At 44.1% G+C, this 24,210-nt stretch overlaps 1 protein-coding gene across 10 annotated transcripts in view; it reads left to right on the forward strand.

Moving 5' to 3' along the window:
* The window catches only part of LOC124216319 (EGFR adapter protein), a 136,273-nt gene that overhangs the window by 64,558 nt on the left and 47,505 nt on the right, over positions 1 to 24,210 (forward strand). The window contains exon 1 of one of the 10 annotated variants that reach the window (XM_046620748.2): positions 3,552 to 3,876. The exons of the other annotated variants lie outside the window; for them this stretch is intronic. The gene's annotated coding sequence lies outside the window, so the exon portion shown is untranslated. Of the gene's footprint in view, positions 1 to 3,551; positions 3,877 to 24,210 lie in introns of those variants that run through there. 10 annotated transcript variants of the gene reach the window in all.

A 24,210-nucleotide genomic window follows, 5' to 3' on the forward strand; every position in this document is an offset into this window, starting at 1 on the left:
GAACTGAGTTTTAGATCCTGGAAAACCTGAAAATGCCATGAAATTTTTTTCTTGCAAAATGAGTATATTTTATCCCCGATTAAGGCATGATTATTTTCGTGGAAGTATAACCGCATTGAAATTTCACGTCGAGCGCGAAATTTGGCTTGAATCTGTCACATTACGCGGGATTCGGGCATACTTTCAACTGCAGGGTATGTAAGAATGGCCGCAATTAACGTTTCGAAGGGCTGTGTTTTCACGGAAAACTCAACGTCTCCGGTGTTTCCCTTCCAGGAAAAACGAGCCCTCGCCTCCCCTCGGCGGCGCAATAATTTTGAATTCAGGGCTGTTGAACGCCAGACGAGTCGAGTCGAGACGGGACGACAGCTCCGCGCTTCTTCAGCTACTAAATCATGCAAATACTAATAATGGCAGGGCGAAGCGTCAGATAATTGAAATGTAAACATAGCAGTCAGTCGCGGAAATACCGGGGGGCTGGTCGGGCGGCCTGGAGAAGGAAGGAAGGAAGGATGGAAGGGTGAGAGCGAATGGGCAGAGTTAAGTTGGCAGAGGCGCGTCTGCCCTCCCACACACTCGCGTTACATTATCATCGCGAGCTGCCCGCCGCTCGTAGATATTTAACCATGCTCCGCAGCCTCGCCAAGCGAGTGTCGATGATGCGCGCGATTCGGAGAGCGAAAGCTCGCGCTCCGAAGGTCCGACGATCCGCTCTCGAGGCCACACGTATTACCTCTACGTACGCATATAATGCCGACTACTCTGTGCAATCGTAACGCGAATATGTTCCGGGAGGAATGAAAATCTGTCCGATCCTTTCATCCCGGCCGATGCGTGTCGAAGAGTCGAGATAAACTACGGGGTGAAACATCGAGGTGACTTAGGGTCGTGTAGCGGTCATACTTTTACCGACCGAGCTAACTGACCCTTTTTCTTTCTAAATTGAAGAAACAAACGAACGGAAAGGTTTCGAATTTCAAAATTTCTAAATTTATCGGTTTGTTTATCAAATGTGGGAAGAAAAGGGGTGAGTTTCCTCGGTCGGTAAGAGTAGGAGTATCGCGTGACCTTATTATATATTAAATAAACAAACGAACGGAAGGGGTACAAATTTGAAAAGTTCAAAATTTCAACCTGTTCCGCTTCCGTTCGTTTGTTTATTTAATACAGGAAAAAAAAGGGTGCGTATGCTCGTTCGGTAAGGGCAGGAGGACAACATGACCTCAATTCGCGATCATCGATGCGTTCGTATCGGAAACTGAAGTTGGAAATTGAATCCGCCTCGTGCTACCTTCTTCTTATAGGTACACTAAAGCTCGTCCAATTAACAACGCTCGAGACGATTCGGTCCTTTCAAATAAATTGTGTATGGGTGCGCGGTATGCACGGGTTGGGTGAAATCCAGGGTGAAAGGCACCGTTTCTATGCCGCCGAGGATGGTTACACGGATGTCTGTCCATATACTCGCGGTACAGCGATTCAGACAAGCCTTCGTAATTAGCAGCTTCCACCGGAATCCTCGCCCCGCTTCATCTCCACTTTCCTCCCCTACGACTCTCGGTTCTCCTGCTCCTCAACCTTTCGCCGTCTGCACCGAGCCGTTCGCTTCCGGTCAAATTCGCCGCTTTTTTATTCCGGAACAAGCCTCGCGTATACGCAGACAGACGCGCTCCGCAGGTGAATCGGGAAGTCGAGGGAAGATGCGGGACCGACCTCGCTTTGACTCTCCCTCGAAATTTTGCGCGTTTTTAGGGTTCCCCGCCTCGAAGGGAATGACTGGACCCTTTTTCTGAGGAACGGGTAGAGGCATCGAATTGAAATCGATACCAAATACCAAGATCTACGATCACTTAAAGGTGCAAAAAATTCAAGCTTCCAAGTGAACGCAACCAACGGATACAACCATATACGTGACATACTTTTATACTCGCAAACTCACAAATCAAAACCCGTAGGGTACTGCCCGTTGACCTAGAATCATGAAATTTCGAGGGAAGCAAGATCTCACAGCACAAGTAAAGTAACGAAGTTCAAAAATAGTTCATTTTTAGTCATATATCAGATAAAATAACAAATAACCAAGTTCGCAAGGAACCCTCAAGGTGCGAATTCTTCTCGCAGTTGTCCGTTTTTTTTTTTTCCTACAATCGTTGCCGATACCTTCGTAACAGGGAAATTAACCTCGTTTTCATAGGGAGGATTAGCTCGGCTCTCCGGCTTGTTTACATCGCTCTCATTCTGCAGTCGAGCGCCTCGCCTAGCCGCGTAAACAAGCCTGGATTTCTCACAAGTAGCGAGACCCTCGTGCCGGTCAGACGCACCTGACTCGGAGCGGCGTCGCGTCGCCTCGTTATTTAACGTCTTTCGGGGACGTGTTTCACACATGCATTGCGGTAAAGTCTGAAGTGAACTTCTTCAATCGCGTATCACCGTGTTCTCATTTGCATGTTATCGCTGTAATGTTGTACGCATTTTCTAGGACCACGCAATTGCACCGCCTCCGATGTAATAAAAGTGCGCGATGTGAAAATAATCCCTCGGGACTTTCTTCCGGGGGTCCTCGATGTCGTTCGCCGTTTTAATGCGTTATACAACCCCTGAAACGATGTACACTTATGGCGGTATGTAAATAAAAACAGTCTTCTTCGGTACGTGTATGGACCGTTATCGCTCCTTTTATGCCCTGTTCTTAAACTAGAACTAGCAAATAAAATAACGCGACAAGTTTGCGCAAGTATTGAAGTAAACTTTTTTCGTACAATAATAATAATAATAATAATAATAAGGAGAAGAAAGTGTGTGGAAAGTGTTGTAAACATTCAGTGAATTACTCGAAAGTGGTGAATAAAAAGTTTCAAGCTCGTTGCAAAAGTAAACAAGCCAATCGAATCGGGTATTGATAAACACTCGTATTGTATACAATTATAGATTTAAAAATTCATTGTCCGTGATTTGTGTCTCCGTTAATTATAATTTCGATCAGAACGCTCGATGTTTGGGTTGTTTGGGTCGGGGGGAAAGAGGGGGAATAAGAGACGAAGGGTGGGTGCGTGGTAAAAGTGACTCAGAATCGACATGACGAGGAATACAGGTCGACATCGAGTCGTAATTGGTCGGAGCACGAAATTCGTGTCGGCGGGTTATAAGTCGGAATATCGTTCGTGATGCGGCTCAATGATTTATCGTCGTGTGGTAATTTATGAGAAAATTTCTAAACGGCGCACAATACAACTTTCGGCCCGCTTGTTCGTTGCTTATTTTCACACGTACAATCGAGCTTCTCTCGTCCTAACGTATAAACAAACAAATGCTCGAGTTGTAGCTCGGGCAAACGCGTCGGTTGAAGTTTGAAAGAAGCTCAACGCCACAGGTTGAGAAATAAAAAGGACGGGGAAAAAGCTCTCGAGGACGTAATAATAATACCTGCGTAATTATTTGTCGAGTTTGGCGTCGCGACGGACGGACGGGACGGGACGCTAGCCACTCGGCAGTGACGGAAACCCGCGCATGTCAGCCGCGGGCTATGCGACCCACGTGGTCCGGGCGTCGCGACGCCAGTCGCGCCTGGCGAGCCTCGCGCGATACGCCGATCCGACGGCGATCCTTCGCAGCGTGTTTTGCCGGCGAGTTTCGAGTTTGAGAAACGATAATGAATTACTTAATAATCGCTGGTTAACGACGGAGGTAATCGTCGGGATGTTACGAACAATGTGGTTTTAAAGATAAGCAAAAATAATAATCAAAGTTTAAAACGGTATCGATAACAGTGTTGAGACATTTTAAATAAGGCGACGAGTTTGAACTACAGTTTTTCATCCCTGTTACTTCTTTTTCTACCCTGCCTGAAAGCTCCTCAACTGCAAGAAAAAGGCACAGGTAAGTTTTACTATACTTTTTTGGACGTTGGCAGATTTTTATGCGAACTTGTTTTAATTTTATGAACAATTGCACGTAGTTGTATATGTATTTAAAAAAAAAAAATTCATTCCTTCGAATCTGTGTTTTGAATATCGTCATCTGGCAACTTTATTAATTCGTGCACGTTGAAAAAATTTTATGCAGTAATTTCCTTGAGGTGCGCAGCTAGAGCGAAATCTCTAACTCGTTTATCGTCGGATGTATTAATTATTTAATTTCGTAACGAAAGCCGGCTATAATATATTCGTAAACTCACTTATTGTTAGCCCGGTATGCGTGTACACAAGTCGAAATTAAATTTGATATTTTGGTTGATTTACGCGTTTCTATTGAATAATTAAACTGCCGCCAATTACGGAGCTGCGGATTCAAGCTCGTGCCGTTTAATTCAATATACATATTTACCGGCTCCCCGCTATTCGTGCCTGACTGTCCTACCCCTCGAGTCTTAAACCCTTTTACGACTTCGTAGACAAAATATTTATGACAGGCAGAGCCTTCAACGACTACGCGAAATTCTATTTTCGGTGTTATATCGTTAACCGAATCGATTTAAGAGATTAAAACGACGTTTCACGCACCAACGAATGAATTAACATACCACGGAGTTAATACCACCGTATGGAAATTTCGAAGTACGCATGTACGATATTGTTTATTAATTAATCTCCTCCGGGAGAATCGATTTGTTCCCCAGAATTTTAATATCGGGCAAATTCGTAATGCTTATCAAAAACTAAATCAAATTTTAATTCCCTTTACCGTGTATGTATATTGTATATATATTGTGTGATATATTGAAAATTAATCCACGAGGGGGAAATTTCACATTTTATTTTTTTCAGTGAATATTCGTGGTGTTTCTTTCGCCCTCTGTCTCTCTACCTATATTTTTTTCTTTCTTCCTTCCTCTCGTCTTCCTTGTATTAAAATTACCTTGCCAATCAATCACCGCGCTGAAATTTATCAGAATATTATTACATCACGTCGAAAATCAGACCTGGCTAATCAATACGTATGCATGTAATACATACAGAAACTCGTAGACACCGCCATACGTAAAGAATGCGAGGAGAAAAAATATAAATCGTGTATAAAACGTGCGGCGGCATCAACGCCGCAAGATTACCGAGCTGGTATAAACTGGGCGATCTGCACTTCCGCCTTATTTGCTTTAGTCATCCGAAGACGGGGGAGAAGCCGGTGATGGATGACGAGTGAATCCATTTTTACACCCCTCTCACCTTGAAGCTTTCTTCACCAACGCTAGATCAAAGCGAAGCGAACAAAACACAAAATATGGGACAATATTGCGGTGCGTTGCGTGACGATTTATTTAAAAAATTCTACAATGTTCTTGAAACTATAAATAACAAAGCCCTCAAATTCGAGTTGCTCTAAATGTATAAATAAAAAAAAAAAATCTCTACAGTAGGTAGGATTTTAGAGCGTCAAAGCTGAACCCCCTCTTCCCTTCAGTAAAACAGTTGCCAGGGTACTTGGTTGAGCTGTACAACTATAATTAATAAATTTGGCATCGCTGGAAATTTCCTCGAATTATTGTTATTGATACTACTGTAATTGGAAATGAAGGATCGATCGGTAAACTATGCAAAGTATACATTTGCATGTAGATTGTATTACATGTGTTCTGTACTGTTTGACGACGTATCATATCCGCGTAGGTATGTTAAATCATACGTGTATACTCGACTTGCAATTTGAAGTCTAGAAATAACGTTGCGACGTAACCGGTTGAAAAAAAATTGGCTAAAAGCCTCCTCCGCATTACGAGGACCCCCGTCGTACTTTTATAATTATTTTCTCTCCGCAATTTGGGGTTGAATGAAGCGAGTTTTTACCGGAATCATGTAGCCTTTTTGGCTCAATTTCTTTTTCTTCTTTTTCTTTGCTTTTTTTTTGCGTGTTTTTGCTTCACCTCTTTCTTTCCCCCTTTTCGCGAACATACGAAGGCGAATAGATTCTCGTTCCTTTGGACGACGTCGACGTCGACGTATACCACCTATATACATGTATATATGTACAGAGAGACGGGGGTGGCTATAAGACCCATCGATCAATTAACCCGCCACGAGATCAGGTTTTATTATCTCGCTTCTAAATTCATTTCGTTACCAGCCCGTCCGTTTGACGCATCCCATCCATCTCTCGCCAAGATTGTCCACGTCTGATACGCTGTTTACCTATAACCAACCTGTGAATTTTCCAAATTGTATTTAGTATTGTTATTATTTTTCTTGTTATCGTTATTATTAGTTTATTTATTTTCGTTACGGGTATTACATACGTATATGCGTATGTACGCAGAGTCGTGAAAAGCGTCATATCTGAATGAAACGAATGAAGAGAGGTGACATTGGAAATAAAGTGAAATGAAAACAAAAAAAAACAAAAAAATGTCAACCTGGTGAAAAATTCACGGACGTATAGGTGTATAAAACACGGAGAGCGCTTTTGGGAAATCAAAACAGTACAAAGCGAAAAGGAAAAAGGTAAATGGAATTGGATGGATAAAAAAAGGAAATCGAATTTTAAATATCAACTCGCTTTTTGTGCGCCGACAAATCCGGCCGACTCTCATTATGGCAATGCTACTATTTACATGGAGGAGTGCCTACGTCGGGTGGGAATTGGTTATACGATCAGCCGACATCAAATGCTTTTACCATGATACCGTGTCCTCGCTCTTCCCTCTCTTTTCCTCTTCCATTTAGTTCCGCGAATTTGAAATTGGAAGCGAAGCGGTCGATCGAAAATTAGAGGGAAAAATATAATTATAATTAAAATGAAAATGGAAATAAAAATTAAAATAGCCAATGCAAAACAACGATGAAGAAATTTTGGATGATGTATGCTAGAGGGAGGGGGATTTTATATTAGTCAGCGCGAGTGCGAATGCAAGGCGTGTAATTAGCGCAGAAGCGACGAGAGCGCAAAGCTTTCGCCGGTATTAATCGAGAGTAATACGCGTCATCTCGGTTCGTCGACGTCGTTAACCGTCGTCTGTGATTTATAAACTTGATGTTCCTCATAACGTGGAATTCGCTGAAATCTCCTCCGAGCTACTCGCGTGTATTCACGGCGTTATCTCACCTATCCATCAAGTGTACATGATCTCGAATAAAATAAAAAACTAACGAATGGTATCTGCGTACGCTCTGCAAAGTAAGAATTCCTCATTTCAAACTCGATTATTTTTTCCTTGTAATCCGTTTTTGTTTCTTTACTCCCATGAACGACGCAATGCAATATCAATTTGTGTGATTAAAGTATCAGTTATAATCATTGTCTTATAAATGAATATTTACACCTGAAATCGAAAAATGTTTTTAATGAAACTATAAATGATCAAAATACTATTTCGCTATTGACTACATACTGAAATTTATGATGTTTTGGTTTCAAATTCGTCGTTTCAGGAAATAATTCGAAATAATCGAGCAATCGATTAATTTTCTCCGATTCAATCGAGTTCTGTTGGATTATTTTTTGTTCAGTGGCCATCGCTACTGCGAAATCCAGTTATCAAAGCTGACCCTCTTTTTGGAATCATCCATCGGTTTTCGATTTTCTTCCGCGTGCTGGTTCGCCTAGTGTATAAAACGCGACTTCCGTTCACCGCTGCTCGCATATATCCGCCGAATTATGCGACGTTCGATTAATCAATACACCACCTGGGATTTCGACCGGGATACGAAGCTATCGTCCTGAGATGATCTACGTCGCGTTATATATAACTCAAGAAAATACGAGCCTCCCGCACGTTTACCCTATATCCAATAATACGAGGCAGCGTTGATACCGAGCAAATCCTATCGACGAAATGAAATTAAGATGGCTGACTGTACACGTATACGTATATACACCCAAGCACGTGGGTAGGGATAGGGTATTTATTTACGACGATCCTGCATCCAAGGAAGGAAGGAAGGAAGGAAGGAAGAGCAATCTAATCCTCGGACCGAAGGCGGCATCTCATCCACACGGATGGGGGGAAAGGCTCCCGGATTCTCGATCATCCCCTTCGCCTGGTTCCTATCCCGCCACCAGAAAGTCCCGTCGTAAAAAGTCCCGAACTTGATTAACGCCGCGGTCTTCGGGCGAGTCGATGACGAGGACGGAGACGGTTACTCGTCGTCACCCCAACGAAACCTGATGTGCCGTGCCCTCCGCCAATCAGCTTTTGCGGTCATCCGCACAGTCTCGGAAAATATTTCAATGGTACCGTTGAGCTTTTACGCGCGTTGTTAGACTTGCACGGTCGAAGCTCCGGTAAATGAACATTTTTCCAGTATCGAGATGTCGGGAATTTTTAGGAGAAACGTTCAACGGGCTGGAAAAAGATGCCGAGGATAGGAATACCCGAGACGGACGCCGACGGAGGACGTCGGTGATTGTTCGGAGACGGAGATCGTCGTCGAGGGAGGAAGACTCACCGCTGCAAACCAATTTCAGACGAATTACTCTTACTCGATCCTTGTGGTGTTCATTTACCGGAGATTTAGCTTAAAATTGTTTGGTTCGATTTTCACGCGTCTGAACTTTACGATCAACCGCAAGCTCCCTAAATGATCTTTCTCGCATAATAATAGAATCGCGCTATAAATAGTTCGGAGCGCTGCCTCGTATTGCATTTTTTATTCGTACACATCGTATTGGGATTGTTACTTTGCAGTGCGTCATCTGGTGGAAAATAATCAAACTAATGCAACCAGACTGACAGCTGATCGTTGACCGTTATTTTTTTTTTTTTTTTTCGCATATAGACGATAGAACAGGTATATTATTGATTACGTTTCATTAATTTATGTGACACGAGTAATTTGAAACCGCTAGGATTACGACTTGACTCCATTAAAATTAAAAACTTAGGTTATACGGTCGTAAAATGGCCCCGACAACCAGGCTCTGACGTCACGAGGACATATTCCGATACCCTTGAACGTCTTGAGGGTCGCGTGAAAAAAAGCTCATACCCGCGATTCTTAGCACGCGAAACGCTGACTGGTAACAACGATCAACGCTGCTGTATATATATCCGGAGGGCGTTATTTTTCATTTGGCATCATAAATCTAGACACTTGCAGCTCGGAGGATCGTTTGTCTTCGCTTCGTTGACCCCCCCCCCCCCCCCCCCCCCCCCGACGACCCCGATGATCGACCGAGCGCAAGAAACACTCGAGAATTCGGCTCGCCAACCGGCGGTTTCCGAACTTTGCCCGATTCTTAGAGACCCAAACTACCCCCGTGGTGCAAAACGGTGAACTAGATTTTTTGCTCTCGGCAGTCTCGGCGCTCTTAGAAAGAAGTTACAGGCGCGTGTCAAGCGCAGATTGCGGTTCAATTTTTTTTTTTTTTTTTTTCCTTTTTTTCTTTACTCTTCTGGGTGAAGAGGTGAAAATTTCGAGGCTACAAGTTGCGCAAGTTTAGTTAGTTACGTATCCGAAGCAGATTAACGTTATTCCAACTTTGCGTGATCGCGTATTTTCTCTTATAATTATACCATTCAAGGGGCGAGCAGATCACGGATGTAAGGCATGTTAACGCACGTGTGCGTCCGTCAACGATCACGTCGAGTGTCGTGATAAACGGGCGTTATTAAAGAATTCCCTCAGGAATGGAGGAAAAAAGAGCTCTTGATAAACCAGCCAATCCCCCGCCCACTTTTATTGCGTGTATAACGGTGCCGCTCCCCGCCTTTTATATACCACGAAATAAAAGGAAAAGGAAGAGGAAACGGAGAAAGGCGGAGGGGATTTTAATTCGGATACCATGAAACGTTAACATTTGTCGAGGAATCTATAAAAACACGAGAGTATGACGCTTTTATTGTCCGAGGACGCCGCTCCTTTCACGGTATTCCGATATATACTATATGTATACTACCTAAGCTCGGCTGGAGGGTGATAAAACAGCGTTACAAACACGAGCGATGCGTGTTACAGACACGAGCGTGTCTTTTCTCCCTTCTTTCATTTTTTTTTTTTTTTATTTATTTTTGATCTCAAGAGGCGTGGGTCGCTCCAAATTTGAGGAGAAGACAAAAATGATAAATAGAAATGAATAAATAAATGATGATGTCGTTGTTGTTGTTGTTATAATCTTTAAAGAATTTAATATCCTATCAGCTCGTCGTTCAAACGACAATTAGGCGATCGAGTGATGCGCGTGCCCGTATAATTTGTTACGATAGAATCTCGCTCCTCTCTCATTCAACGTCACGATGAGTGATCGATACGACTTTTATATTCGTTGACAAATTAATTAGAGCCGGAGGCGCTACGCGCTGAGGTGTTTCACGTTTTTCATTATTTTTCTTCTCTTTTATTCTCACTACCTGCGTCCTTTGATTGTAAAAGAGGAAAACACGAACACAGGACGTGGAGAAAATGTGAAAAAGTGAAAAAGAAAATACTCCAGACGTAGTCGAACGTATACGAAATATAGGCACATATTATATATAATCGATAGCAGGAAATGCTTCGAGTTTGTGGAGTGGGTGTATTATATATATATATGTATATATATATATATATATATAAAATGTGTACATATACGTCGTCCTCTCTCAAGAATCGCTGACCCAATTTCCAGGTCGCTCTCTACACACACTGTAAGGCTGAATAAAAACGACGATGTAAAAGTATACATATAATACAAGATGCGATAGATTTGATACGATATTGACGAGAGAAAAATACGACGTTGAAAATATCAGAACCAATATTTTCTTGCCGTCGCGAGCCGAGGAGAAAGCTTGCCCGTATTGGAAAGGATGATAAAATAAAAATAATAACAATAATGATATTAAGGGAATGAAAAGTAGCAGAGACAAAAGCTGACAAACCGAGACTCTCTCTAATTTCACCGCAACGAACGGGGATGTTTATATTACAAATTTAACGAGGGCTGCACGCGGATGTTGCGGGAATAATTTCTCTTTGCCTAGCGTTGCGCGTACGTATGCAGGTGCCTACCTACCTACCTAAGTTTCGCAACGTCGGAATGAATCTAAGGGTGAAATTTGTGTCTTTCAAAGTATCCGAAAACCTCGTTGAAATGCGAAAACGATATGCAGTAGGTACGTATAACTTGTATATTACGTATACGCGATCAAGGTGGCACAGTAAACGGTCGAGTGAGAAACTTTCCAAACCTAATCATCGACCAGTGGCACATCACAGACGTCCCGTGTCTGTACTTAACCGCTAAAAGTTGGCAAACAAATAATTAGGTATATGATTACTTACCGCGGAGTTTCCACCCTGCATCCAACTTATAATTACCACCTATAACCTCAAGATAAACATATACACGTGTAGATTTATACAGGGCCCCAACATCGCGTCAACAAAGTTTATGCACGTAATATACGTATAGAGTTCATGCGTGGAGGGTACAAAAGGGTGGAGAAAGGGTCCCGCGATTACTTTAAGCCGAAGGAGACAGAGAAATGGGATTTGAGTATTCATTAACAAGGACTATTAACATTTATGATAAATCAATTCGGCTTCGTCTTCTTCGCTGTCCACACCTGCGTGTGAGATGCGGGACCACTTTTGGCACCCGGAACAAAAAATCCGTCATTCGTCGGAAGTCGAATATACCGGTGGCATAAATTTTCTACGCCAAACTACGAAAGTGTTCCAAATGACGTGGAAAACGACTACGACCAACGTGTTCTACGTCGTTTGGAACGCTTTTTTATTTTGGCGTAGACAATTTTCGTTATAGTTGCAATAATTCGTCGAAATAATGATGTAATGAGATTGCTGAGACTCTGTAGATATATTGAATATATCGAATAGTTGAAATCAATTCGAATACGAAGCGTCACATGTCTGGGAACAAAGTTCACGGGTTTCTTACGAGCTTGGGTCGTGAATGTTGGAAATGTTCGGTACGGACTTGTAACGTAAGAGTGAAAATGCAACGTTGTATTTTTACGTTGCCCGGTAACTAACGAACAAGGTTAACGACAGTTCCGATTGATGGAAGCGCGTTACTTGGAAGATAGGGGGTGAACCCTGTTCCACCCTACCCGGTAAATCTTGGACTAAGAGATCATTTACCCCGTTCGAGGGTGTTAATTAAATCTTAGCCTAGTGCGGCTCGGGCCCCTCAACCTTAGAGATATCATTTCAAACTTCCTGTTTCCCAACTCCGCATCCCCGAGGCGACGCGCGCGTTTTAGAAGGAGACCGTGTCCCAGTCACCCATACACGCTTTTGCCAAGTTCCACTGTGCGTCGAGTCGTCGTCCCCAAGTTTACCGGTAAGACGAAGCGCTAACAGAATCTTCATGATTACTCTGCCCGGGTTCTTCCGGATGATAAATTGAAAATTAAAGCCGACACGCGTTATGCTTTACACCGGAGAATCCAATACCGTCATAGATCCGCTCTGCTAAAGATTTGGAACACGATGACGCCAGTTTTTTCGGATCGGATGTCACGTGAACTCTTGTAGTGTACTACTTAAAGAATTACAGGTGTTTGGGTTTGCATATTCTTGATAGTCATTAAGAATTATATAACAGATGGATTGTTAGCATGAAGTTTGGAATGCTACATTGTTACGCAAGTGGATTGTTGGAAATGGTTGAGAACAACTCGCAAAATGAACACGTCTGCTGTGTTGAACGGTGCGTGGACAAGTAAATTTATTTGAAATCGAAGCGAAGCTTGGGAGATGCAAAGAGAAAAGACAGGAAAAAATGTAACTAGATAGTTGAAAGGTTGAACATAGCGGTAAGGATATGAATCCTGAAGGACATAGTGAAAGTTAGAAGAAGTCATTTGGGAACCAGATGTGTGGTTCTAAATCATATTTTAAAACCTAGCGAGGATTTTGCGACGCAACATTTTAACTTGTGTCGAAATTTTATAACGTTTCGTTCGATTCTGTTCTCTACGTATACACGAGTGATGTAACGAATATTCGCATATTTATTGACATATATTTTGCGAATGTGATTGTCCCAAATACTTCATATTCTGCTTGTAAAAATTGTGAAAATAATACGAAGTAAGACGAAAAACGTTTCTTTGATAATGAACTTTTATTATAAAAGCTTGTCTCCACGTTTAAATCACACTCTAACCTGAAAATTAATCTCCTTTCGTTATCAATTTCTCGTTTAACAATCAAACAAACAATCGGCTAAGTTCGAATCATACCAAGGACTTCCTTACACGAACGAAATATTATAGATTGCAGTGGTCTCCTCTTTTTACGCTACCATTCGCCGTTTCTTTTCTTAAAACTGATCGTCAGTTCTTCGCCTCTATCCTGCACGTTTTATCCTCGTTCCTCCGGCCGAGAGGTCGAGCGGTCGCAGGACGAGATCGGTGGTCCTAGTTTTCGGAGGGGCAGGGGGGATATTTTATTTGACGGGAAGGTGAAAAAGGGGGAAGATGAGGGGATAGAAATGGACCCGACTATTCAGACCGCTGCAGGTGATGTTGGCCTCTGAATCTGGATTCGAGTTTTGGCTCTTCTATTCAGAGCTTGCGATGTAGCTTTGTTACGGGTGCCGGATCGGACGATGAAGGGACGGGGGCATGGGTTCGACGCCATAGAACGGAACGGAACGTAACGGAACCGAATGGAACGAAATGGAACGGTACTCTAGTCGGCGTCGCTCTTTATCGCGAAAGAGAGAAGGAGAGAGCGATTCCCGTTTGTCGACTACCAACCGGAGGGTTTACCACAATGTTTTCCTCCAATTTCACCCAAACAAACACAGAGGAGGCCCCCGTGGTATAGACGGGACGTCGATCCGTTCATAAAAGGGAGCTCGTGCCCTTTGTCCGATGAAAAATGAAATTCGTACGAATACCGCGGAAAAATAGCCGTATCTTCTGCAGTCTGGCAACATTTATAATTAATTATTGAATCGGACCACCAATTAGATTTCCCGCTCGGCTGGAACTATCGATTCCTGCGTGATGCGGGGGCGACTAAAAGGACTCGAATTTCGTTGTACCGAATTTGTTTTTTTTCGCCCAGAGACGCGAACATTCGTTTGCGCTTTTCCAGTATTCTTCAATCGTCGCCGTCTCGAGGACCGTTTACGTTATTTAGAATCTTCTCGGATTGGGTAAAGGCCCTCGAGATGATAAGAGGGGGGGGGAAGAGATTTCCCGCCCCGTTGACGTTTCGCATTAAACTGCAGCCCGCTGCCTCGATTCTTCCTTCCGGTAATTGACTGGAAACGCTTAGTTTTATTTCTACAAAATAATACGCCACTGCTGTAGGAACGGGCAAATGGCAAACGGCTCCTAGAAACGATCCCCCATTCCCCTTCCCTCCCTCTCCCACCGCTGCAGCTTCTTAAGGGTTCCTTCCACCCTGACTGCTAGTTCGCGGAGACTTAACCCAGGTATATTAAAATCTCCTCACCCCTCTGAGGGGTGTAATTGAAATATTTTCCATATTTTCTTCTCGGTCTCTTACAGCTATAATTATTATCTAATTCTAAATTTATCAAGCGTTATTACATGCGTACAAATATTTAGCTGGTTGTACGATTTTTCTGCAATTACTTTCCCTCGAGGATCGGGCATGGTTCGCGCTTATTTATAAGGGGATGCGAGTGGGCGAGGGGATTTTTCCAATCGAGAACCTGTGTCCCGATTTTCATCCCAGCCTCGGATTCGAGGGGATCCCCGGACCTTTGTTCCCCGAGTATTTTCGCAGTTCCACATAATATCGTATGGTGTATAGTTATATACCTACCTGTAACGGTCTGCTATAGACGTATATCGGAGGGCTGCATCATCCGTCGTGCGAACAATATTATTCAAGTCAAGAATTATTTGAAAAGTTCCGTGTCTCGAGTACTGTATTATAACTTTATAATGGTTTTCTATCTACCTGGCTGGAGGTCGAATATGGGCACGAGCTCGGGGATCGACGTCACGCGCACACACACACACACACACACACACACACACACACACACACACACACACACACACACACACACACACAACATGGAAACTTGAAGAGGCGAGAGAACGGTGGAGAGAAAGAACCGAACGCGGCGAGATTTTTTAATTGTATTTAATTTTGTGTGAGTTGTTTTCCTCGTTTTCTAATTCGTTGTTTTTCTTTTTTCCCTTCGCTTCCCGCTCTTCATCTTGACGTAATCGACGTTGCGGCGAGAGCGTGGAAAATTATAATTTATTTCACCTTTCGGGGGAATATAAATGAATTCTCGAACCGACGCGACGCGATGTGATTCTCCCTAAACTCGATTAATTTGCATCGAGTGCGAGGATAACGTGCAGGCGTTGAGTTCGGCGTATCAATTTCCGAGAAGAAAGTCAATTAACCAAAGGAATCGAGGGAGAAAACGCGGTGTAATTGTTCATCGCGTGCAAGGAACAAACCTCAAAGACGCGGGGGATCAGTGAAATTTTTGTTTCATTAATCCATATTTATGAGCGAGCTCTGCACAATGCGCAGAGATAAATGGGTCTCCGGATTAATATTTATATCAGCCAGTTTTACGTCTAACTTAACGACGTCGTAAATAATATATCGACAGGAATATAATGCGAATATAATCGGTCCATTTCTCACCCATCGCCATTAGCCGTGCCCCCGTGCAGCTCCTCCTCTCCTCTCCTCTCCTCTCCTCTCCTCTCCTCTCATCTCATCTCCTCTCATCTCGCCTCGCTCAACCTCGCGCTCTGCGTAACTTTCCTCAACTTTATTTACGCCGAGAAAGAGAAAAAGACGGTAAAGAGGGAAGGATTGGTACGGCACCGTCGCGTTGTCGCCCGAAACTTCCGGTCGGTTCAACGATGTCGAATCCCCAGGAACCGTATGGTAAATTTATCCCCCCTAACATATCCGTCCGGATTTTTTCTCACCCACGAATAACGGTTCAGCCGTTTAACTCTTCTGCAGCAGTGACGCGACTCGGAAGATAGCCCGACCTTTTCAAAAAGGAGTCAGGGTAAAGGACTTCGGGTACGACAGTTTTACTTTCGTGTCGATTCACCTATGCCCAAAACGAGCAGAAATTACGTTGTGAGTAAATTATCGGTTAGAATCAATGCACACTAGGGTGGTTTTTTTTAAACTAATTTATATACACATAAATGTGGACATAAAAATAAATTTCCTACCTCCTCCAGGTTTTACGACAATCATTTTTTCAGTATTTGTCACGAACTTTGCGAGTGACGCGTGAAAAAAAAAGATAATGAATAGACCACCCTAGTGCAAATCGGTGTTCAGATACAGAAACAAAAGGTTTGCATTGTCATGAATTATTGCCGTTCGGTGTTCTGTCGATTCTTTTATTTTGAGTGCCGGCGAGTTAAGCCAGATATAAATGATTCCTCGACTATTCATCTCCGTATAACACGGACAGGTTCACGCTATGAATAATTAGCAACCGGTGCAAGCCAACGATACACCGAATTAAGGCTGAATTTCAACGTGCCTACACTCGAAGATTCGGAACGGAACGCGACATCGAAGGAATCCGACTGTCTGAGCATTTCACCGGCACAATTAAGCGCCGTCGGGTGACCGCCCCCCAAAACAGCCCCCGGCTACCAGACGGCGGAAGGCTGTCAGTGCCAATACCAGAGTCTGCTGCCTCCCCCTTCCCCCCCCCCCCCCCTAATTCTTGTCTTTCTCTCTCTCTCTCTCTCTCTCTCTCTCCCTCCCTCCCTCCCCTCGGCCATCTCGATGGGCGCACGCCGCATCCAGTTCCACGTAATCCGCGGCCCCCGAGGACTCGAGCGTAGGCGAAGCTTTTGTCCGCGGTCTTTATTGCAAATACATATATAAAGCTCAAGATTGCGCGTTCGCATCTGGGCAGCCGGTCCGCGTTTGGTCGAGAGATTACGCGATGGGGAATGTAAGGACAGCAGCCGTTTCGCGGTAATCGGGTGAGCAAATATTCCGAGTGCTAAGTAATCGATGAGGAACTCGGCGAGGAGCCCGTATACAGACTTGAATTGGCCCTGGGGTCTAACTCGCTCGATCAAGTCCCACGGCGGTAGAGTCCAAAGTCAAGATTTGCCGGCGACCTCAACCTTGCCGGTGGTAACTCGACTCCTGCCCCACTTGATCAAGTCACGCCTCAGCTGGGACCGGGACACCCTAGGCTTGGAATTTGCTTCCGAACCTCGAATCCGATCCTACTTCACGTTACTCGAGACTGATGGGTTCCGCGGTTCGTCATCTTGAGGTGTAATAACGGTTGGAAGATAGCTAGTCAACGCGTTGAAGTTAGTTTAAGACAATTTTAGACAACAACTTTCGGGTAGTTGACTTTGCAAAATATGAACGTGTTTTCTTTGTCATGTTTTTGCTAAAGATGTATCGTTAACGTGACGTTAACAACTTCAACCTCGTAAATTTTACCAGTCTTTTCTTCAGCTCCAACTTTGGTATTTCGCATGTCTCAAGAGTATTTTGCTAAGCTTTTATGCATCTCGATGAAACACGCGAACGTGATTTTGCACAGTCTGCTTGCTCTTAGTACCGCGGTCAGCCTCGATACGCGACGCGACATCAAAGTGATTGGAAGCACCGGGAAAACCGGTGAGAAGCGCCTAAACCTCGCCCTCCGGCGGTCTTCTCCTAATTAATTAACGGTGCAGGAGCAATTAAGTGCTCGACAACAGACTCCCGCTGTTCATCGTGGACACAAGCTTGCTCTTTGTGGTTTGAATAACTGATTACTTCCTTTTTCGCCAAGTGTACGTTTTGCGACTTGAAATTATTTTCGACCAAGCGTCGCGCTTCTCTCATAATCGTCGTTCAACGGTGTCTCGAGTGACTGATCGAAGTCATTTTGTCAATCTATCCGACAATCGAACGGTGGACAAATTAATTTCTATCCTCCTATCCGATCCGATGCTCAGATTTTTAAACATCTGAAAAAGCTCGGGTAACTACATCGATTAGTGGTCTTCAATTAGCGAGGTGCGGTTTTTAATAGATTGCTGTGCCAAAACTTTCCGGAAACCTGGAATCGAGACAAATTGCGTATTTATACAGGGGCCTGCGAGCGTATCAATATCTTTCTGTTTCCTCCTCACCCCGATATTGCTCCCCCCTCTTTCTCATTGTCGTCGTTCCCGTCCTCTGAGTCGGCCACGTTCTTTCTTCTTTTAATATTCTCCCTCCTTCCTCTCTTCTTTCTTCTTCACTCTAGGTAATCATACCGACCGAGCCCCCAGTGGCCGCCCCATTTCATCCTCCACCCCCCGTCCCCGGGAGCTTTTTCCTCATCGTCGGGAAAACAAAACGCGATCGACAAGTTTGCATGTAATAACCATGCTGCTGAGGGATCCAGAACGACTCGGTAAAGCGACGAGGAGAAGAACCATCCGGTCGGTACGACGATGAGGATGAGAAGAAGAAGCGGAGGCGAAAGGGATGGAATCCTACGGGCTGGCCCCTGGGTGCAGGGTATAAAGGAAAGCTCTGAAGAGTCGCTTCCCGTAATAACATGACGGTAATTGGACGGCCGCGAACACCGCCGCATGTATACCCGCATCATAATTATTACCCTCGACTATAACGGCCAATTAAAGACGTGCTGCAGTGATACATCCCTCGATCGCCCGTTATTATAATAACTCATTGTGCATTGGGGTGGTTCATTGATTCGAATTTTCTTTTTAACGTGCCGTAATTCGCGACAGATACTGGAACAAAAATTGTCGTGAGACCTGGAGGAGGTTGGAAAATATTCAGAGGTCGCTAACAATTGTTGTAATATTTTTTATTTATTTTTACGTATACACCTTACGGACTTGTATGTTTATATTAGTTTATATTTTCCGTATCGTGGTCCAATTAATCGTTCACGAATCAACAGCAAACTGCGGCAAACAATTCCGCAGTTGGCTGTTCTCATATTTTATCCGAAAGATTAATCGTCTCGAAAAAATTTGGATAACAATTTTTATTACCGAAAGGGGAGTATCGCGTCATTTTAACGTAACTGTTTCGTTTTCAATACTGATTTTTATGAACAATAATTATTTAAACCACGATAGAAAAAAAATAAACTAACAACAATTCATTCAGGTTCGGAAACAGTCTACAAAATTCCCCGAAATATTCCCCGCACCATTTTTACTGAAATTATGCGTCATAAAATTAGCCAACTTTGGGGTGAATTTAGGGAGCAGGAGACACGTGGCTGAGAAAATGTCATTGCCAATTTGTCACCGACGGGCGCCACGGGCCGTAATGCGAGATAATAATACAGTCGATATCCGGCAGGCTAATGACGCAATTACGTTCGACGCACGGCGGTTCCTTGAATCGGGAAGCAGGAAGCACTCCCCGCTATTCTCGGATTCGGCGAACCCGGAATTACTGAGTTTTGCGTAGCCGTTGACCCGGATACCCGGTTAATCGAGATGAGGTGTAACTCCCGTAACGAGACACTAACGATCACCGCCGTCTAATGCGTTCGGATGGGGGAAACTTAATTTTTCCTCGATCCTGAGACGCGGAACGCCAAGGATCGCCGCCTCCTCTTCAACGGTCATTAAACTCGAAACCCGGCTGCTGCGCTGCTGCCGCTCTTCCATCCTCTCCTTATTTCACTTCGACAGAGGACTTCCGGTGGCCTTGATGCTCGCCCCGGAAAGGAGGAAAAAACTCATCGCTCTGATGGAATTTCCTATTATTATGAACTTGATTCTCTGTTTGAGTAGATAAAAATATGTCGCTTTTCAATTCTGCATTTCATTTTACGAAAATATGTGGCGGACGACTTGATGTGATAATATGTTTGTCGTTCTCCTCGAATTTTCGCGATAGAAATATATAGAAGAAGAAACTTTTATTCCATTCCTCTCGCGACCTACTTTTGCCTAACGATCTAGAAGAAGAAAAATCAACTTATTCATAGACGAAGAACAGAGTGAATAATGAGTGAGATATAACGATGAAAAGGGGCGTCGATCAGATCGAAAGGATGGACGTTGAAAAGGCCGCGGCTCATTGTCGGGGAATCGACGTTTCTCGGCCGCCTTTCTACCCTGTCGCTGTCTGACTGCTGACAGACAATGAGATCGTTTAATTTACGGGGAGTCAATTTGTGGCCCGGGTAGATATTAGGCTCCTCTCTTTCTCTCTTTCTCTCTCTCTCTCTCTCTCTCTTACCCGTCTCGTCTCATTCCGTCTTCTCTCCTCTTTGCCAGATATAATAATAATTTGGCTTGCGGCTTCTCTGCAGAACAGGGTTTGTTTTAATTAAAAGTTGAAATCGCGCTTAGGTCAGAGGTTTTCGGGATCGAATCTCCCGGATGATTCCCATTTTCTCCACCCCGGCGGCAGAGGCAGTGGGGGTGGATATGTATTTTCGCCGACACCGCGGCCGAAAGCTCTGAGAAGAAAGCTGGGAAATACGAGGCGAGGGTACGGATAGGTTGCCAATTATCAACTTAATCCCTCGGATATCAAATTTTACAATAAACCGATCCCCCGGTCAAACTTTTGGAATATCACACCGACGTCGCCGGTCTGTTTGCTCAAACTTTTCCATTCCCGTCTTAATCGCGAAGACAGGTCTCGTTAAACGATTCCCGTGTACTTTTTTTTTTTTTTTTTATCTTCTTTTCTTTCTCCGTTCTTCTCTCTTCCCTCGGTGAAATACTCGAAATTAATTATACGGGTGAAATAATTCGATCAGGGAGTGGAGGAAAAAAAACGAAAATTAGAGCCATACCGAACCCTCGCCGCGGCACCGAGTGAGGGTGAAAAAAATTTTATACAATCTTCTTTATTGCCAGGAGAAGGAGGAGGGAGGGCTAATTTGCGGCGAGAGATCAAAAATCTTCCCTTCCTTTTCCTCTCTCTCTCTCTCTCCGACTTGCAGAGTTTGTTTCGAGTCCTCAAGGCGGCTCGTTGACAAGTCAAAGGGCTCGAAGGACCCAAAGGACTCGCAGGGAGCTGCAAGGGTTCCGGATACGCACACGCGGGGCCAAATCGCGGCTTAATTGTAATTGAAGTGTCTGCCGCTTTTCTTTCGCAACCCTACCACATTCCCGCACTTTTGCGAACGAAAAGCAGCCCCAAGAAAACAATTGTTCGAAAATACATATATTACAACCGTAAAGAGAAACAGCCGAGAGGAATGACGGAAGACTTTCGCCGAGCCCTCGTATCCGGGCAACGAAGACTAGATTTCGTCGTCAAACCCGTCGAGAACGACACTCGAGCACCTCTCACGACCCCTTCGGCTAATTTCCTCTCCTCTACTCTCCTCTCCTGAAAACCTTAATTGCCGAAATTTACGTTCCCGCGGGTTGAGAATTTGGATATATTCGCAGATAAACGGTGGGCGGGTGAAGGGGGGAGGGGGGGGGGGGGGGGGGGGGGTGTTCACTCCGCGCGAATTCACGGCGATGCTGAACGTTAGAAAAAGTAGAAAAGAAAAACAACCACCGCGTGAAAATCCCATTGCTGTAAATTTCCCTCTGGCAGAAAGAAGAAAGTTTTTTATGCCAAACTTTCGGCCTATACACGCTGGGAAATTAGTTGAGCTAATACTGCCATTTAAGGATCTCTCCAGAGAGGTGGAGGGAGGGGCGGTGAATCGGAGGAAAAAACGGCCCTAATTTCTTCGTATTCCAGAACCGTGACCGGGTACGGGGATAACTTATAACGAGCATAATTAGGGTTTGCGAAACAGTTGAATAGACCGGGCGCGTGAAGTGGTCTTTAACGAGTTTCTTAGCGGCGGCTTAGGGTCGGTCGGTCGGTCTGCAGGATGAGGGACGAGGGGCGAAAAGCTCTGCCGCCGGAGCTTCGAAGCTGCGCCTGCACGTTTGTCAGAGAACCGAAGCGAAGCAGAGCGAAGTCGAGAAACTCCGCGGCTTTATTTCGCCGCTAATTTCGGGTACAACTCGCCGCCGTTAAATACCGCTAACAATTCGCAACCTCTTTGATGATATAGGCTGGCAAACAGCCCCGCCTTTTTTTCCGTTGACGGGGCGCATTTTCGTCCCGGAAGATTATTTTCACGGGGTATAAATTATAATTCTGCAAATTAGAGAGAAGTTGCGGATTTCTGTCTGTGAAAGATTTTACGCCACCGAAGCGGAGGTGAAATAATATCACCCGTGAATAATTATTACGCAAATTTTTTTCCTCGCAGAGGTTGTTTATTCCTGTAGTGTATAAAGCATGCAAACGGGTTTAAATTCTGCCTTAATTTTCATCCAGGCGCCGCGGAACGACTCGACCCTTCGTTAATGCGCAATAACGCCTCACGGCTCTGATGATTATGAAAATAAGGTAAAATTTTCGCCCTAACGCGAAATTTAGACACCGAGGGGTTCTTTTCACGGGGGGCTTATAATGTTTTTGCAAACAAGCGGACGATATTAAAAAAACGACACAGTCGGGTCCACTTCTTATTATATATCTATGCCTATTATACTTATTAGATGTAAATCTGTAACACATAATTCTTACATAGACAAATTGCATTTGATTCGCGTGCGATAAATTGAAAATATTGGGTACCCGATGCGACGCGCCAATTCGCAATCCAATGCATATGTTAGACGCCGGTTTCAATTGTGTGAAATTCAATTTTCAAATCACTCGGACAGGATTGCCAGGGACCACGGGTCAGCGAATAAGAACATCTCAACCCCCTGAAGTAAGAACAATCGATCAAGATTTATTTTCTCAAATCATCCCTCGAGTGACATCATTTTTTTGAATTCTCCACTTCCGAAACTCTAAAAAGTTCACGATCGACAGTTTATCAGCAAGCTCCCAAACGAAGTTACAAGTTCAGAACTTTCTCCGTACAGATTTCGATTGAACAAAGCGCGCTGAAAAATCTTTCAAATGAATTTCTACCGTAGCATTGTAAAATTTACAACACTGATCAAATTGCCGCAGACTTTGCGCGGGGTGGCCGACTATATATATTTTCTACAACTCGACAGCCTCGGGAGGTGGCTTAATTAATTGCAATAATTAAAACCGAGGCATAAGCAAGCGGTCCAAGGCGCGTACCTGTACATACCTTATATACGTATATACGTATACATCTGTCTTACTACTGAATATGCAAACCGACTGTGCTGCAATACTTTGCTGGCACCCCTTAACCCATCTGATGTCTTCCGTCTTCCACGAGAGCATCCAACCATCCCTTTACCTCTCGCTGTGAGAAACCAGCGACCGAAGACGTTGGCAGGCAATTTAAGGGCGGTAAGTGATAAAAAATTTCACCGATAAGTTGGATTTACCTACAAAAAAAAAAAAAAGAAGAAAAACGTAGCGACCGAAGTTTTTTTTCTCTTACTTCGCGCAACGAAATAGATTTTGCGAAAAGAATAGCGCCCCTAATCGCTACAGCTGGGCTCTAAGCTTATCCTTCGGCAATTGCTGGTGCTGCTGCTTCTGCAGAGTCGTTTTGCGTATAGATTACCCACTGAACATTTACATTTACATTCACATTTACATTCACGTCTGTAAAACGAACCTGACCGGCGAACGAGGAAAGGGGTCAGCCCGTTCTGCCGAGAATTCAATCCCGTAAACGCGCAAACGACGCCGGAACTCCGAGGTTTCGGGGCGAAAACGAAGGGAAGGGAAGGAAATCAGAGGGATGAAAAGGGGACAGACTACGATCAGGATTACGCTCGTTGAAGTGAGACGGCCGAGATACCCTGGAGTAGGCTAAATCAGTACCCCGGTTCGACTAATTTTCAACTAAATTAAACAATTCGACTACCTTTCCACGCCTCGCCCTCCTCGTACAGATCGATGGGCAATTTTATATCGTTTCGGGAGTAGCGATACAAGGCAGGTTCTGGATACAGATTTCTACTACCGACATTTTACCGACACTTCCAATATTGGTCCCAATTTACCAACGGTCGATAAACAATCGGTAAAATGCCGGTACAGGAATCTGTATCGAAAATCGGCCTTGTATTATTAATTCCAAAGACGGTGGGGTGGGTTCTTCCAAGTTCACTGCAGTGAAACTGGAGCGAATGAACGGCGTGTTTGAATAAATATAAGTATGTTGAAGATGGAATAACGTACCGAAACATCTTCGCCGCTTGTATACTCTATCCGGTCCGCGTCATGTCGGGGGTTAAAATATTCCCAGGCAGATATTCGCTCGGAGCGTTGCAGGGTTACGTAAGAATTTATAAGTGAAAACGAAGAGCTTAACGCGAGGGAAGGTAAGGAATGCTGGTTTCTTTTTTCTGCGAGAAGAAAATAATTGAATCAGATCCGAGAG

This window comes from Neodiprion pinetum, chromosome 1, assembly GCF_021155775.2.
Source record: "Neodiprion pinetum isolate iyNeoPine1 chromosome 1, iyNeoPine1.2, whole genome shotgun sequence".
Lineage (NCBI taxonomy): Eukaryota > Metazoa > Arthropoda > Insecta > Hymenoptera > Diprionidae > Neodiprion > Neodiprion pinetum.